Raw genomic sequence first — 17,372 nt, forward strand, 5'->3', positions numbered from 1 at the left:
AGTAAAAATGGCAGCTCCATCAATCCACTGCTCTTTTTACCTTGTGTACATGATACTACCACCAACTGTATATGAACATAGCACTATCCCAAGACTTACGTCACCTCAATGTGTTTATTGAGTAACTGTTTTACATGACAGAACTGTATTAGTATTACGTTACAGTTCTTAGTGTCTATTGTACTTTAATAGCATTTTGCAGTTTTATTACTAATTCTGAGTTCCCTTCTGTAGCTGAATCAGTTTTGTACAAGGCATTTGAAGGATGGTGTACAAAAGGTGGGCCTCCATGATTATATTTGACAAATATGCTGACATGGTGTGAAAGTGTTATACTAACATATTTTACATAAATGCATGTAGTAATATTTATTACAATATTATTATAATTTCATATCTCACTTACATATAAAATGATTTAAGTACCTTTCTTTGAATACTACAGTTTTATTACAGATTAGAATTTACCACATGTAATGGCACTAACTTGGTGGTGGATCAAAATTCCTTGGTGTTGCACCAGAAATGAAATCTCATAACCTGAAATTACTTTTATTGGAATTCATACAGTTCAATGACAAACGCAACATACTTGACTTCAAATTTTCACATATTCAAATTTATTCAAATTAAACATTTTCTAGCTTACACTTCCTTTTATATTTCACAAACACTAGACTAGCACATATACTTTATGATTAATAGCAGAGGTAACATATTACATTAACTGTTCTCTATCAAATTTAACGCTATTGTCAACACATACTTGAATTTCCACAAATCACAGTTCATGAGACAATAGACAATTAGATATAATTTCCATAGTGCATTACGGACACATTGAAAGAAGTATTTATCTTCATGCACACTCTGACAGAGAAATGATGATTGAGTGGGTTTGGAGTGTAAAATTTCACATATGTGTTAATCATATGCTTGTTCATTGTAGACTTACACTAAGAAATTAACAAAATACAGCAAGGTTACTATGTGATGTTACTGTGATGACTGCCAAGCCTGGACTCCCAATAATTCTTTAATTTCATAATGTTAACCTACAAACTGACATGCAGATGTTGACTGATTCCTTTCTGGCTGTAGACTGAAGATTTCTGTGTGGTGTGGAATATACGTAGACTGGAATATGTATATTTTGTGATTTTTGGTAATTACGTTTTAGTTCATAAAACTGCAAAGTGAATATTTAGTGGTTTTGAAAACCTATTGTTTCCAAAAATAATCTGATTTAACCGAATTATATCTGGCTGGAAAATTATTAAAGTTTAAGGTATTATTTTAGTAATACACTGTATGCTCCTATAGTGGATTCCCCACTTTCATCCAAAATTGCCATATTTGAAATTTTGATAATTTTGTTAAATTCTTAATTAGATGTTTATTGGATTAACCTAGTGTGGTATATCTGATTTAGAAAAATTAGGGCAACAAAAGCATGATATCACACATAGTACTGAAACTCACCAAAGGTCTTGTGGCAACCCCACAGTAATTGAATCAGCTAATATAATAAAGCTCTCCAGTCAACTATGTAGCTCTCTGCTTCAGGACTGTCTTTCTAGTCAGCTCATTCTGAGCTTCTGTAGTAAGCACACATGCTCTTATGTACTGCTGCTGAGCAATAAAGTGTGCTTATTCTGCATTTGTGGTCTCAATCAGTCTATTGGGAGCATTGTTACTTGGACCCTCTCCATGGACTCAAATGATGAAATTATCCTTACTAAATTACTTAATTACTAAATATATTACTGAAGTTAATTAGTTTTGGGAAAAATGAAAGCAGATACTGGGTAGGGTGAAAGTAAGGCTATCCAACTAGCTATGTCAGTTCTCTGAAAGTTAGTGATAGAAGAGGAATTTGAGCAAATTCAAGACTGCCTTTCTTATACTACAACATTGACACTCCCACTACCCACAATCTACCAACCTCAAAGTAATGGACCAGTGAAACACTGGCACCCCACAGTCAAAACAGCCCTCATGTGCAACTGAGGGGAGTGGGCAGAAACCGTGTCACAGTCACTTTTAGGTATGCTTTCAGATAAAGGGAAATTCTACATGCATCCTAACAGAAATCCTTAATAGGAAACCACTAATTCTACTAGTGTACTTCACAAAACCATCTCAACCACCAGTAGAGAAAGAACCTCCTCTGCTCAACAGCAAGGTGACGCAGCACATTGTTCATCTCAAGATACCACGACAAACACACAGTTCACACAAAATCTTCGTTCATTAATCTCCAGAGGATTGCAACCTACATAATGCTGACAGATGACACTGTTCACCCGGCATTGCAACTGCCCTACTCAGGCCTGCCAAGAGTGATTAGATGGGGAAAAAACATGTTTAACATCTTACTGCATGGGAAACCAATGACTGTTACCATCAATGGACTTGAGCCGATGTGGATCCTACAGAATACCTCCAATGCATCTGTAAATAGCACTGATTGCACAGATGACAGTACTTGCATCAGTCTAAATGACAACATATTTGTAATGTGAGCAGACATGCCACAGTTTCATTATGATGAGATTTCAGTTAACTAGCCAATGACCTTCTTGTCACGGAGAATGGCACAGGGAACGTTGGTGCAATGAGCGGATATCTCCTGGAATATTCTCTTGCCATTACAGACCTCCACAGGATATTGACCAGGTACTGTCACTACCTGGTTGTCAGCAGACAGAACCCACACTTTCACAGTTACTAAGAAACAACCACAGTTTCAGCATTTGCCAGCACAGCAGGATACACCTGTAGCTATGGTTCCACTACTTCCACCATTTAAGGCTCCACCCCACTCCAGTGCTGATAAGCAATCTCATTATGGACAACCACATTAACTTTCCCTTCATCTAATACAATATCATCTTTACTGACTAGCAGCAATCACACCTCACTCATCCACTTGCACCAAGAAACTGTCCAACTGTGCCATGCTTAGGCAGCTAGCCATGGCATGGCTGGTCAGGCATGCCTGCATGAAGAAATCAACACAAGTGTTAATCCCCCCAGTGTTCTGTACGAAGGGGAGGGGGGAAGGGGGGGGGGGGGGGCTCTGTGTCAGCTGTTGGTTAATATAAGAATACTCTCTGGTCAGCAGTGCCTAAACTTTAACTATGAATATTAGTTAAGTTAGTTAGTCTTTGTAAAAGTGAAACTAACTACTGGACAGCCTGAAATTAGGACTATCCAACTAGCTATGCCAATTCTCTGAAAGTTAGTGACTTACACTAATTTTACCATTGCATGCTGTTGCAAGAACTTCATTTATCAATTTCTCTTAACTAGCAATGTTTGAAACAAAACTAAATGTGGCACTAGTTTCAGTGTACTGGAAATTATGAGATGAATAATAAGGTTATGTAAAATATTGTACAAATAGTATTTTGGTAGTTTTGGGTCTATCGGTACACGCACTGCTGTTTAGTTTAACAAAGCTGAAAAATATGTACATGACTGGCAGAGTTAGAGATGGTATAAACACAAAATAATTTTTACACGGATTTTACATCAGTACTCCTTTCTTTTACAAAGATCATCCTTGTAATTGACTTCATATTTCTTTGTGCACACATGTACCAAAAATTCAGCTGCAGTGTTAAAGCAATTATCAATGATGATAGCTTCGAAATTCCTGTTAACAAAGAGAGAAACTTCATGTTCTTTTTTATACCTGTTGGCAAGTTGTTGTATAGCTGCTTAAATTGTGCTTTTTTTTAAAGCAGAGGTATGCATTGTCTGAATATGGGGTTTCATTTCATGTTTTGTAACATGATCTCAGATATTCACATTTTTGCTGACTTTGTCAGTGTTGCTTTTAACTAATGTACATGTTTCATATGTTTGAAGACTGCCAAGAGGTAAAATAACTGATTTTTAGAGGAGTTCTGCAGCTGTCTGCAGTCAGTTTCTGATGGATAGGTCATTCTATTCTGTTTGTAAAATGTGTTGATAAGAACTTACTGGATAAGTGACTATTTGAACCATTTCCTAGCCATCAGTGCTACACAAGAATTATTTAGATGAGTTTGTTTTCATTTAGTTATTGTATAGTTTCAATATGTGTAAAGCATGATGAAAAAGTATCTCTTTGCAAACTTTGCTGCAGCATATATTCAGTGTAATATTACTCCAATGCAGTTAATGAAGCACCAACTTGTAGCCAAGGATTAGTGTGGCATTTGCATCTTTCCAATTTACATGCAGTAAATGCGTAAATGTGAAGTATGGTGACATTATTACCAAATGTGTCCAACCAGGAGCAACATGCTGTTGTTCTCTTGTTGGATGCCAAAGAACAAACATTGTTAGACATCAATCAGGGAAAGAAAAAGGTGTATGGGGCAGCATGTCTGTCAAAAACCACCATTGTGGAATGGTGTGATATGTGGTGCTGTTGCTTCATGAGAAAACATTTTTATGTATTTTTATTTATTATCTTTTTTTCCATATAGTCACCAACTGGTGACATCATAGCATTTTTATGCAATTTTTGTACAAACAGTAGAAATTTGCCACATGTACAAGAAGCCACTTATGGGTGATGCACTTGGCAATGTATGGTACAGTACTTCATAATGTAACATATAGTTGTTACATAGTATAGGCATTTGAATTTACAGCATGTTGTTACAAAAATAATATATATTACCATCACCTCAGCATAGTATATCATATAAATAGAAGAGTTGGGCCTACTTTTAAGAATAGCTACATTTTAATATCAGTATTTATTGAGTGAGTACAAATATTTGAGAGTTAAGAATGATTTTAATTCCCTTTTGTATACTTTATCTCTGTGGCATCTTATAGTGCATCTTATAGTGCATCCTATAGTGCTCTGGCCATTAATCCAAGGACTATGATCTGTTGTCTTTAGTTTAGTTCTGTTTCTGAAGAAGCAATCTTTTTGTCTTGTGTTATGGGTATGCACATCAGAGCACTTACTTTCATTATTTTTATGGTCCACAAAGAATGTTATTAATTTGTACAGATAAAATGAATATACTGTTAGATATTTATGCTGTACAAAGGTTTCCCTACATGAATCTCTGTATCATAGTCAATGCATAGCCCTGATTACTCTTTTCTGCAGTGTTAGGATTCTGTTCATGTGTCTATCAGCAGCACATCCCAATATCTCTATTCCATAATTAATATATGCAAATATTGTTCCATAATAAGCAATTTTTAATGTTTGTTCAGAGACTAATTTTGATAGTTTGCTAATTAAGTGCAGATAACTGCTGATTTTATTGCATAAAAAATTGATATGGTCTACCCATCTATGATTTTTGTCTAGGTATATCCCCAAAAATTTACATTTGTCAGTGTCTACTTTTTTGATGCAACTTATATTATCAATACAGGTTCGGTATGAATTAACAAGTTTAAATGGTAATAGCTGGGACTTGCTATTATTGACTTTTAGACCTTGATCATGGAAGTAAGCAGTTATTTGACTTAAGCCATCAGTTGCAGCCAATGTCAAGTCACTAGTTTGTTTGCAAAAGAACAAAAGTGAGGTATCATCTGCATAACTTACTAATTGGGAGTACAAAGGTGTCTCTAAATCATTAATGTAGACCAGGAAAAGGAAAGGGCCTTGTCTCCACATCACAAATAAATAATGCAGAAGTTACACCAACTCAAATGGGAGACACTTGGGCACTTGTCCTATAGTCCTGATCTCTCTCCATGCCAGTATCACATCTTCAGTCTTTTAAAGAATGCCTTGAATGGTTGACAATTCTGTCAGATGAGGATGTGTAGCAGGCACTTACAGACTTCTTCACACAACAGGACACAGTGTTATACTAAATGGATATGCTCAACCTAGTGCATCAGTGGAAAGATTGTGTCAATGCTCATGGCAATTTTGCCTGATTGAGATACCAATTTTGGACTGTACAGCCTTCAAACAGAAACTTTTTTGTCACCCCATATATTTTCGTTGTATTTGTATTGCTGAACTGAGTCACCAGTCACAATGTGAATTCCGAAGCTACTCTTCACTATACATGCCATCTTCCATTTCAATGACAATGTATTAAAATATCTGAATGACAATATTTTATCCACTGGAATTTTTTTGTAACCTGTCTGTGGCATTTGATTATACAAATCACATTATAATGGAGTAACATTAAGTTAAGCTTTTGCCCAAAGCCTTCTTCAGTAAGGGAAACACACACACACACACACACACACACACACACACACCTACACACACACACACACACACACACACACACACACACACACACACACACACACAATGCACAGTCATTCACACAAGCAAGCACACTTCACGCATGCACGACCACCATCACTGGCAGGGGAATGGATAGCAGGGCATGGGTGTGGGGTACAGAATTGGAAAGCTGTGGTGCATGGAGATGAGGAAGGGGGGGGGGGGATGAGGAGCAAATGTAGAGAGGAGAGGGTAAGGAGACAGATGGGTGGGTGCATTGTCAGAGGGCAGCACACAAAGAGGGTGCAAAGACACTGGGAAGCTGAAAGCAGAAAGACATTAGCTAACAGATACAAAACTCAGATAACTTTTCAAAGTCTCGCTGGTCAATAGTAAATAAAATCAGAAAAAATGCAAAAGAAAGCAAAATTAATGTAGAACTATCTGTGAATAATGGTGATGTTTCTGTTGTCTCCTACTTAGAGATATTTTTAATAATATTTTATTGAAATAACATCAGGAAAAACTTTAATAATGTGTGTTTACAGATCACCCAACAGCAATGTAAACATTTTCTTTAAAAAACTTGACCTTGCACTAGGGAAACTTAAAAATACTTGCAAAACTATAGTTCTGTGTGGCGATTTTAATATTGACCTCTTAACACACAGCCACCAAAGAGAAAAATTCCTTAATATTATTCAAGAATATAACCTGTGCACTAAAATAAACTCCCCTACACACGTAACAAAAACTAGTGCTACACTTATTGATCCGATCTTTGTAAACACTGACATGCACACCTCAGAAAACTTTAATACCGGCTACAGTGACCACAATGCACAGCTACTTGCCGTATGCGGAAGTGTTGATTTGTCTAGGAATGGAAGTGTTATCTACAAGAGAAAATTCAGCACGCAAAACATTAAGCACTTCAAACATATGCTAAGTACCCACTCGTGGAATAAAATCTACAACAGTTACAACACAGATGAAAAGATGGATAATTTCATGGAAATTTACAGACATTGTTTCGAAATTGCATTTCCAAAAAAGAAAATAATTTGTAAAGGCCCCAGCAAACCCAAAACTTGGATTACATCAGGGATCAAAGTATCATGTAGAAGAAAAAGGGAACTTTTTGCACTATCAAAAACAGATAGCAGTCCTGAATTTGCTCACCACTTCAAAAAATACAAGTTAATTCTGAGTCGTGTAATAAGGGAAGCAAAATTAAGGGAAAATGACAAACTTATTATGGAATCATCAAACAAAGCTAAGACAATGTGGAATACGGTACAGAGACTTACTGGAAAGGTGGAAACACACAAAAATATTGTATTGTCACAGGCGGGCAGCAAGATCACTGATCCAAAATTAATTGATAACCACTTCAATTCTTACTACACCAATATTGCTCGTGAGTTAGTGAAGGAACAAATGGGAAAAACATCAAACAAAATATTACAGGAAATTTCTGGAAATAGTGTAACAAATACATCCATGTTCCTCCGTCCAATAAGTAGGGAAGAACTGTTAAACATTATAAAGTCATTAAAAAATAAATATTCAGCCGGAGTCGACGATGTGCCAGACTATATTATAAAAGTATCAGCTGAACAGATACTCGCACCACTGCTAGATATATGCAATTCTTCACTATCAAGTGGTATTTTCCCACAACAGTTAAAAACTGCAAAAGTTGTACCCTTTTACAAAAAGGGCGATCGGCAGCAGATGGTCAACTATAGGCCTGTGTCACTCCTATCAGGTTTTTCAAAAATCATTGAAAAACTAGTTCTGCTACAACTAACTGATTTCTTTAACAAAAAAAATATGATTTCAGGATGTCAGCATGGCTTCAGGCCTCAGTGCAGTACTGAAACAGCCACTTTTAGCCTCATAAATCGTATTTTAAATTCAGTGGATAATCACAAAAATGTTTCGGGGATTTTCCTGGATTTAACAAAAGCATTTGATCTAATAGACCATGAAATTCTCCTAAGAAAGTTAGAGTGGTATGGTGTAAGAGGCCTGCCACACGAGTGGCTGAAATCCTACCTAGAAAATCGCTCTCAGATAACAGAAGTAAAACACATGGGAAAAAACGAACTCCAAGCTTATCAATCGAAACCTTCCACATTAACCCATGGTGTACCACAAGGCTCAATTTTAGGTCCCTTTCTCTTCCTAATTTTCATAAACGACTTCCCCCTACACGTTCAACACTCCGAACCAGTGCTATTTGCAGATGACACAAGCATACTAATTGAAGGTGAAAATGAAATGGCTCTAAGTTTAAATGCTAAAGTCACAAGTGAAAATGTCTCAGAGTGGTTTATGAGGAATAAATTACTGATAAACCCTCAAAAAACAGTCGTCTTACACTTCCATACACAACAAAATAAAAACCCATTAAAACCAAACATGTCAATGGAAAACCAAAGAATTAACAGTGTCACTGAAGCAAAATTCCTTGGCATCTACTTACAAGACAATCTTAAATGGAATTCCCACATCACTTCATTAAATTCTAAACTATCCAAAATGACGTATGCGATGAGGATTATATGGAACAACACAAGTCCTGAAACAGTTAGAGCAGTGTATTACGCTTGCATACACTCCCTATTAAGATATGGCATCATATTCTGGGGAAATTCTCCTCATTGCATAACCACATTCCGGAAACAAAAAAAGATTGTGAGGGTAATGAAAAATGCCAACAGCCGAAAATCATGCAAACCATTCTTTAAAGAACTGGGGATTCTACCCCTACCATGTATCTATATACTAGAAGTTGTAATGTTCCTAAAAAAAAGCATGCTAAAAAATGGAAATGTATTTATTCAAAATAAATCTGTACATGAACACCATACAAGGGCAAATAGTGACATACACAGACATCATTGTTATACCACACTGTGCAAGAAAGGTGTATATCACTCAGGTTCACATTTGTTTAATAAGCTGCCAAGTAACCTTAAGGCCATAAACAAAATCCATAGCTTTAAAAAATCTGTAACATCATATCTCTTGGAAAACTGTTTTTACTCAGTAGCACAGTATCTTGAAAAATAAGTTGGTTGTAACAATATAAAAATGTAATGTAACAATATAGCAATATAAAAATGTAATAATTTATAAATGTAATGTGTACACCAATGTAACAGTATATTAATGTAATATCATTTTGTCCAACATCTAAGGTATGGTATATGTACCACAAAGATTCAGGATGTAAATAAATAAATAAATAAATAAATAGACATTATTGAATGTATTGTCTGTATGAAACAGGATGCACAGCATACATATAGGACCACTAATGAACAGAACTGGAGTGCACTATCTACAGCAGGCACTGTGACACTCTGCAGCTTACTGGTAGCCTCAGAAAGAAAAACTCAGCATGATTAGATGCAATTTCTGCATTTGTACTGAAGAAATGTAAACATGAGTTAACAAAAACATTTGGTTACATGAAAAGCTGTGTTCTTTTTAAGAATGTGTTTCCCCAACAAGTCAAAACTGGCTGTAGTTGCACTCTTAACAAGAAAGAGGATGTACACATTTAAATCTAAAGATCAACTGCATTAATTACATACCTAGTGCATTAAGTTCTAAATTCACCAAAATGATTGAGGAACTTATGTTAAAATGAATTTTGGAACATTGTGACAGTGCTGATATATCAGGTGATTTTCAGAACAGTTTCAGAAACAGTCAGACTATAACATCAGTGGTGGTGCAGTTTGCTATCAAAAATTATGATGAGTAATGTGATTGGAAAAATCATGCAGTTACTAGAAAATTTTTTTGAGGTACTGTATATCTATATCAAATGCAGCAATTACAATAATATTTGTGAAAGATTGTATTGGAAGTGTGAACAATTTAATCTATCCCTTGTGTATCAAGAAGACTCCCTAAATCTTTTTCTGTAAATTCCAGATTTACTGAATACCATTACATGGACGAGACTGTATTCACCAGTACTGAATATCTATGGTGTGAAAATTCTGAAATTGTTCTAATACTGCTTGTTATTGACGCAATTACCTTCTTTTTTTCCCTGCATCTTCATGAAGTAACAAGGAGTCCATATATCTGTATCGGTATGGAGCACTGTGTGATCAGATTTTAATAATGTTTTACCAGGAGATGCATTTACATTAATTATAAACTCACACAGAATTACAAGGACTGTGGAGCAGGATTAAACTAACCCATATCCTTCACACATCCCTCCTCACCATACTGCATGTATTCCATTATGTCAAAATTTCTTGTACAATCATTTTCTACAACACAATGCAGAAATAATATCTATCTCTTTAATAAATTGGTTTCTCATAATGAAGCTCAACTAGTGCATAACAATATTTCATTCTGACAGAGTATTAATTCTCTAAATATTAGCAGTTCCAGTATACTGTAATGTATTTTCATATCTTGACATCACTCAACAAGTGATCAGAGAAGTGAGTACTATATTCAAATGTTCTATGTTTTTATGTTATACTTTCTGACATGTTCCATGCCCATGAGAATAATCTCATTTTTGGGTCTATGGAACCAAAACTGAATTTAATCTAATCTGATCTACAAGTCCCTCCAAATATTTGTTGTCTCTTTTAATTCCAGGGAGTAGACCCCATTCAGTGTCCAGGGAACGCCAAGCTAACTTTCTCGAATCACTGATATAACATTTCTGGATGTCCTCTTATCACATAGCATGACCTTACATAAAATATGAACAAAATGAAAGGTTTCTTAACAAAGTCACAGCTTCTGTATCCTCAGTTTAAGCATATACACAGGGACATATGAAATAGAATTTACTGAGATATGGAGATTACACAAAGGTGGACAACAATGTATGGAAATTTTATGTTGTAGAGGGTTTAGGTATTCTCTGGTGGTGGATGGTTGGTCAGGGTGAGTCATAAGCTACTCATAAGCTTGTAGTATTTTTATTCCATCCAGTACTCCATAGTACAACTCAGGCCCAAGTCAGGCAGTACTGGAAGGTGGGCCTTAACACATGGACCCTGGCACTGAAGTGTTGTACTGGGATTCTGGTCACTGCTATGCTTGGGGTGGCCCATGTATGATTCTTCATTCCATAGTTGATGGTCCTTGATGTGCACTGAGCATACTCAGCCTGACATGGCAGGCTGACACAACCTGCTGAGTGTGGGATGATGAGTCCGCCACTGGCCACTGTAAATGTCAGGCACAGATGTCCAAGGAGTGAACCCTGGACCAGTAGCTGGCTGACAGCAACTGGTGCTGATGAGATGGCTATGGGGGCCTCAGTTTAACCCTCAGCCCATTGCATGACACCTGGTCCCTCTTGGCAGACAGCCCCATCGTGATGGTAGCAGAATGGTGGCGACCTCACGATGGACATTGACACTACAAAATGACTCACTAGTTCAGAACACGCCTACATCTGTATACATACTCTGTAAACCACTGTGAAGTGCATAGCAGGGGATACATCCCATTGTACCAGTTATTTGGGTTTCTTCCCATTGCATTCACATAATGTGATCAAAAGTATCTGGACACCCCAAAAACATATGTTTCTCATATTAGGTGCATTGTTCTGCCATCTTCTGCCAGGTACTCCATATCTGGGACTTCAGTAGTCATTAGACATCGTCAGAAAGCAGAATGGGGCATTACTCAGAACTCGTGGACTTCGAATATGGTCGGGTGATTGAGTGTCACTTGTGTCATACATCTGTATGCAAGATTTCCATACTCCTAAACATCCCTAGATCCACTGTTTCTGATGTGATAGTGAAGTGGAAATGTGAAGGGACACATACAGCATAAAAGTGTACAGGCTGACTTCATCTGTTGGCTGACAGAGACCGCCGACAGAGAGTAGTAATGTGTAATAGGCAAACAGCTATCCAGACCATCATACAGGAATTCCAAACTGCATCAGGATCCACTGCAAGTACTGTGACAGATATGTGGGAGGTGAGAAAACTTGGATTTCATGGTCAAGCTACTGCTCATAAGCCACATATCGTGCCGGTAAATGCCAAATGACACCTCGCTTGGTGTAAGGAACATAAACATTAGATGATTGAACACATGGAAAACATTGTTTGGAGTGATGAATCATGGTACACAATGTGGCAATCTGATTGCAGGGTGTGGGTATGGCGAATGCTCAGTGAACATCATCAGCCAGTGTGTGTAGTGACAACAGTAAAATTCAGAAGTGATGGTGTTACGGTGTGGTCTTGTTTTTCATAGAAGAGGCTTGCACCCGTTGTTGTTTTGCATGGCACTAACACAATGCAGGCCCACATTGATTTTTTAAGCACCTTCTTGCTTCCCACTGTTGAAGAGCAATTCAGGGATGGCAATTGCATATTTCATCATGACCAAGCACCTGTTCATAATGCATGGTCTGTGGCGTAGTGGTTACACAAGAATAACATCCATGTAATGGACTGGCCTGCACAGAGTCCTGACCTGAATCCTATAGAAGACATTTGGGATGTTTTGGAACACCTACTTCATGCCAGGCCTCACCAACCAACATTGATACCACTACTCAGTGTAGCACTCCATGAATATTGGGCTGCCATTCCCCCAGAAACCTTCCAGCACCTGACTGAATGTATGCCTGCATGAGTGGAAGCTGTCATCAAGTCTAAGGGTGGGTCAACACCATACTGAATTACAGCATTACCAATGGAGCCATTTTCAGCTAGATGTCCCGATACTTTTGATCACAAAGTGAATGGAGCTCTGGAGGAATGATTGTATGGATGTGTCTGTGTATACTGTAATTATTCTAATCTTATGCTCAGGATCCCTCTGTGAGAGATACATAGGTGATAGTAGTATATTCCTAGAGTTATCACATGCTCGTGGTATAATGAGACAACTGAGGAGCCACCAGCACCAGCCATAGGGGACAAAAAATTCTGAACATGGCTTTTACATAAGCTGAAACTGGTAAATAAACAGATATTATTGTGATATTGAGTGTTAATTCTAGTTTAAATATAGCATTGTGTTGCTGTTCTCCATATACTATGTTGTCCAAGTTTATGATTGCACTTCCCCAGTATTCTAGCAATAAAGCAAAGTCTGCCACATGCTTTACCCATGACTGAGCCTATGTGATCACTCCATTTCATACCCCTAAAAAGTATTACACCCAGATATTTGTAAGAGTTGGCGGATTCCAGCGGTGACTTGATATTGTAGTCATAGGACATTATGGTTTTTTTTTTTTTTTTTTTTTTTTTTTTTTTTTGTGAAGTGCACAATATATATTTCTGAACTTTTGGCAAATTGCCAATCTTTGCACCACTTTGAAATCTTACCAAGACCTGACTGTCTTTCAGACAGTACTTCATTATAGATAACTGCATCATTTGCAAAAAGTCTGAGGTTACAAATAGTGTTGTCTGCAAAATCATATACATCATGAACAGAAAGGGTCCAAACACACTTCTCTGTGGCACACCTGAAGCTACCTTTTCATATGATGATGACTCTCCATCCAAGTTAACATGCTGCATTCTCCCTACTAAAAAGTCCTCAGCCTAGTCAAAAATTTCCCTTGACACTCGATATGATTGTACCAATATTATGAAAAGGATAGTTGCTACACATGATATGCGCACGCGTGCACACACACACACACACACACACACACACACACAAACACACACACACACACCGCACACACACACACACACACACACACACACATACAAATGACCACAGTCTCTGATTGCTGAGGCCAGATTCTTGTACTTTTGACAATAACTGAAGCTAACTGGATGATCAATATTTGTTTACATCAAAACAGGTTTTTTGTGGTATTGCATCTGCAGAAAAAATGTATGCCACATGCAAAAGTGTCCCTAGTTACAGTTACTGATGGGCACTGTCTGGCAGGTGAACAGTAACCACAGTAAGCACTGTGGCATGATGCTGTGTCAGCATATTGCCACAAGTGGCCTGCTTTGTGGCATTTAGCCCATTTGCCTAAGCTCTCTGTCACTATAACTGGAATTAGTTAATTCTTTACCACACATTGCAGACACATCTGGTTAGTCACTATAACTGGAATTAGTTAATTCTTTACCACACATTGCAGACACATCTGGTTAGTCTCATGACACATCTGGCTCATGACATCTACAGGGTGCCTCAAAATAGAGTTTAAATTTGATGTTGCAAAATAAAATGGAAATGGAAGTCTATCAACAATATCTTTATTTGCCATTGAAATATACAGATTAGGAATTTACTTCTAAAAAGTAATGTCATTTAAATCCAATCCAGTATGCCTATGGCACTCATGTAAATAATGAACAAAATTTTAAATGATGGCTCAGCATATAGACACTGGGATGGCTTCCACTTCCTTGTGAATATTTTCTTCCAATTGCTCCAGAGCAGTCAGGTTATTGACATACACTGTAGATTTGACATATCACCATAAGAAACAATCCATGGGCCTTAAATCTGGATTGTGTGGGGACCAGTTTATGTCACCCATTCTGGAAATAAATTTCCTAAGGAAAATTTCATAAACACACAGTGTAGACACCCCTTGGTTGCGTGTGCTGTGGCTTCATCTTAAAACCATGTTCTTCAGTTATAACTGGGAAAGTTTTGCAGTTCAGGCACCAAAAAGTCATTTAACATTGTCAAATAATGTTCCAAATTCACTGGAACTGCATGACTGCTCTTATCCTTGATAAAGAATGGGTGAATTATTCCTCAAACTGACATCCCAGCCCATACAGTAACTTTTGGTGAATGAAGGGGTTTCTCATACTTCTGTTTAATATTTGTTGCACTCCAGTAGTGGCAGCTTTGCTTATTGATGTGACCATTAGTTGAAAATAAGCCTAATCAGAAAACAAAATATTGTTAAATGAAGAGCACTCAGTCACATTGTTAATGAACTGCAGCCTATATTTGCCATTCTGATGCCTTAATTATTGCACAAATTGGATTTTGTAAGGATGAAGTTTAAGGTATTTCTGCAGAATTAAGTGCAATGTTGATTTATACACACTTAAAGAAGTTGCACACTTATGAATGGAGATGTTAGGATCATCACGAACAGGCTGGCACTCACCATTGATTCACCCATTCTTGACGAGCTTAGTCACACAGGTTTCAATTTTGCCAGTATTGAAACTGTCTCCACAAATGTGTTGATCCATTTCTGGATAAGGGGAACACTTGTTAAGGAAAATTTCATGAACTCACAGTATAGACACATTGGTTGCATTTACATTACGAAATCCATGACCACTGCAAAATTTCCTCCATGCTATAGTCACTGAACCATGATTTTTGTGAAAGTCTCTCTCACAGAACACATGGCCCACTCCAGAGAAGTGCTCCATATCAAATGAATTCCTAAAGGCCAAGCAAGCAATGAACATACCCACCCACTATTCTTCGATTTGTTGTGCATGTGCAGAGAGCTCTTCAAACATAAACTTTCTTTTGAGACACTCTGTATAAGAGTTAATATGTGACATTCCAACAGTTAAGCAGATGCCTAGACACATTTGAAATCCACAATTAATATGTTTTCAGCAACTAGCTTTTGCTGAAAACTTACACAACATGTACCAGAGATGTATTATACACTGACACTACACACTCTTAAGTTCCCTTTTATGGTTCACTCTGCTCCATGCAGCATACTCCAGGCTGTCTCCCTGAGGAGCACATAACTCTCTTTCAGTCCACCAGCAGCCGTGGCAAACAAATCCTACAACAATAATCCCACTAATGTTATGAAACTTTGCATCCTCTGTTGTCCATGTAGACTGTCTAATAACATTCATGCGCCCACCTGTCAAAAGCCTGAATAACCATCTTTAGCAGCTTGAACCATGGCAAGACATGCAGGAAGAGAGTCAATGAGTTTCTGGAAGGTACCAACAGGAATGTGGAACCACGCTGATTCCAGTGCAATGGCCACCTGTGCTAGGTTTCTCTGTTGGTAATCCATGGTATGAACAGCCCAGTTGAAATGGTTCCACGGATTCTCAATTGGGCTCAAATCCAGGGAGTTTGGTGGCCCAAGGAGCATGCTCAACTCATCCTGGTGCTCTTTGAACCACACATGCACACTATGAGCTATATGCCTCATTGCATTATCCTGCTGGTAGATGCCATCTTGCAGAGGAAAAACAAACTGCATGTAGGGTTGGTGTTGATCCACTGTGCCCTCAGAATGATGCCATCACCATTAGAATGCCACAGAAACATTCCCCATACCATAACACTCCCTCCTCTGGCTTGGAGCTTTCCGATGATTCCCACCAATACATACCAATGGTCATCTGTCCGATGAAGTATAAAACAAGATTCAGCTGAAAAGGCCACCTGTCACCACTCAATGTATATCTAGTTGCAGTACTGGTTTGCAAATCCAGAATTCATTACCAATGAAAAGCACTCAGCATTTATACAAAGACCACATCCCTGTGGCAGAATCTCATAAGCAGCAACATTCACTGAATGGTCATTGAGGAGACCCTGCTGGTAACACCTTATTTCATTTGAGTGGTCAGTTGTTCAACAGATATGCCTCTGTTCCCCCATACATATCTCCCCAGCTGTTGCTCATCTTTGTCAGCTATGGTCCATGGTGTACCACAGTTTGCTCAGTGCCACATTTGGGTAGCACCATTTTACCACGCACAATACACTTTAATCATGGCAGCATAAAAAGAGTTTTAAAACTTAGTCATGTTGGAAAAGCTTCCATCCTTGGCCTGAAAGCCAATGATCATTCAGTATTGGATGTCAAATAAATTGTGCTGTTTCCTCACTACAATGACTGCACTGTTTTGGCTGGGCCCCCAACATAATTTACATACCCCTCCCCCTCCACTGCTGCCGTCTGCAGCCTGTGAGTAGTTATTGCACACTGACGTTGAATGTAGGTGGTGGTCACATTAATGTGAATGGACTATGTATTATCCTCCTTGTTTCCATACCAAGCCATAGCACTACACCACTCATCTTCTTTGACGTAGTTATCCCATATCTCATGTGACATACTGTCCTAATTATCTATTATGCTTTTTGAGTAAGTTGCGCAAAGCACACAAGTTTTTAAAGAAGA

At 37.8% G+C, this 17,372-nt stretch overlaps 1 protein-coding gene across 6 annotated transcripts in view; it reads left to right on the top strand.

The window, feature by feature from the left end:
• Positions 1–17,372, top strand: part of LOC126210177 (uncharacterized) — a 59,754-nt gene that overhangs the window by 37,320 nt on the left and 5,062 nt on the right. For 2 of the 6 annotated variants that reach the window (XM_049939334.1, XM_049939340.1), the window contains one exon: positions 235–437. The exons of 3 other annotated variants lie outside the window; for them this stretch is intronic. The gene's annotated coding sequence lies outside the window, so the exon portion shown is untranslated. Of the gene's footprint in view, positions 1–234; positions 438–9,520; positions 9,540–17,372 lie in introns of those variants that run through there. One more of the 6 variants, XM_049939336.1, reaches the window with a different exon arrangement.

The sequence above is a fragment of the Schistocerca nitens genome, chromosome 10 (genome assembly GCF_023898315.1).
Source record: "Schistocerca nitens isolate TAMUIC-IGC-003100 chromosome 10, iqSchNite1.1, whole genome shotgun sequence".
Taxonomy (NCBI): Eukaryota; Metazoa; Arthropoda; class Insecta; order Orthoptera; family Acrididae; genus Schistocerca; species Schistocerca nitens.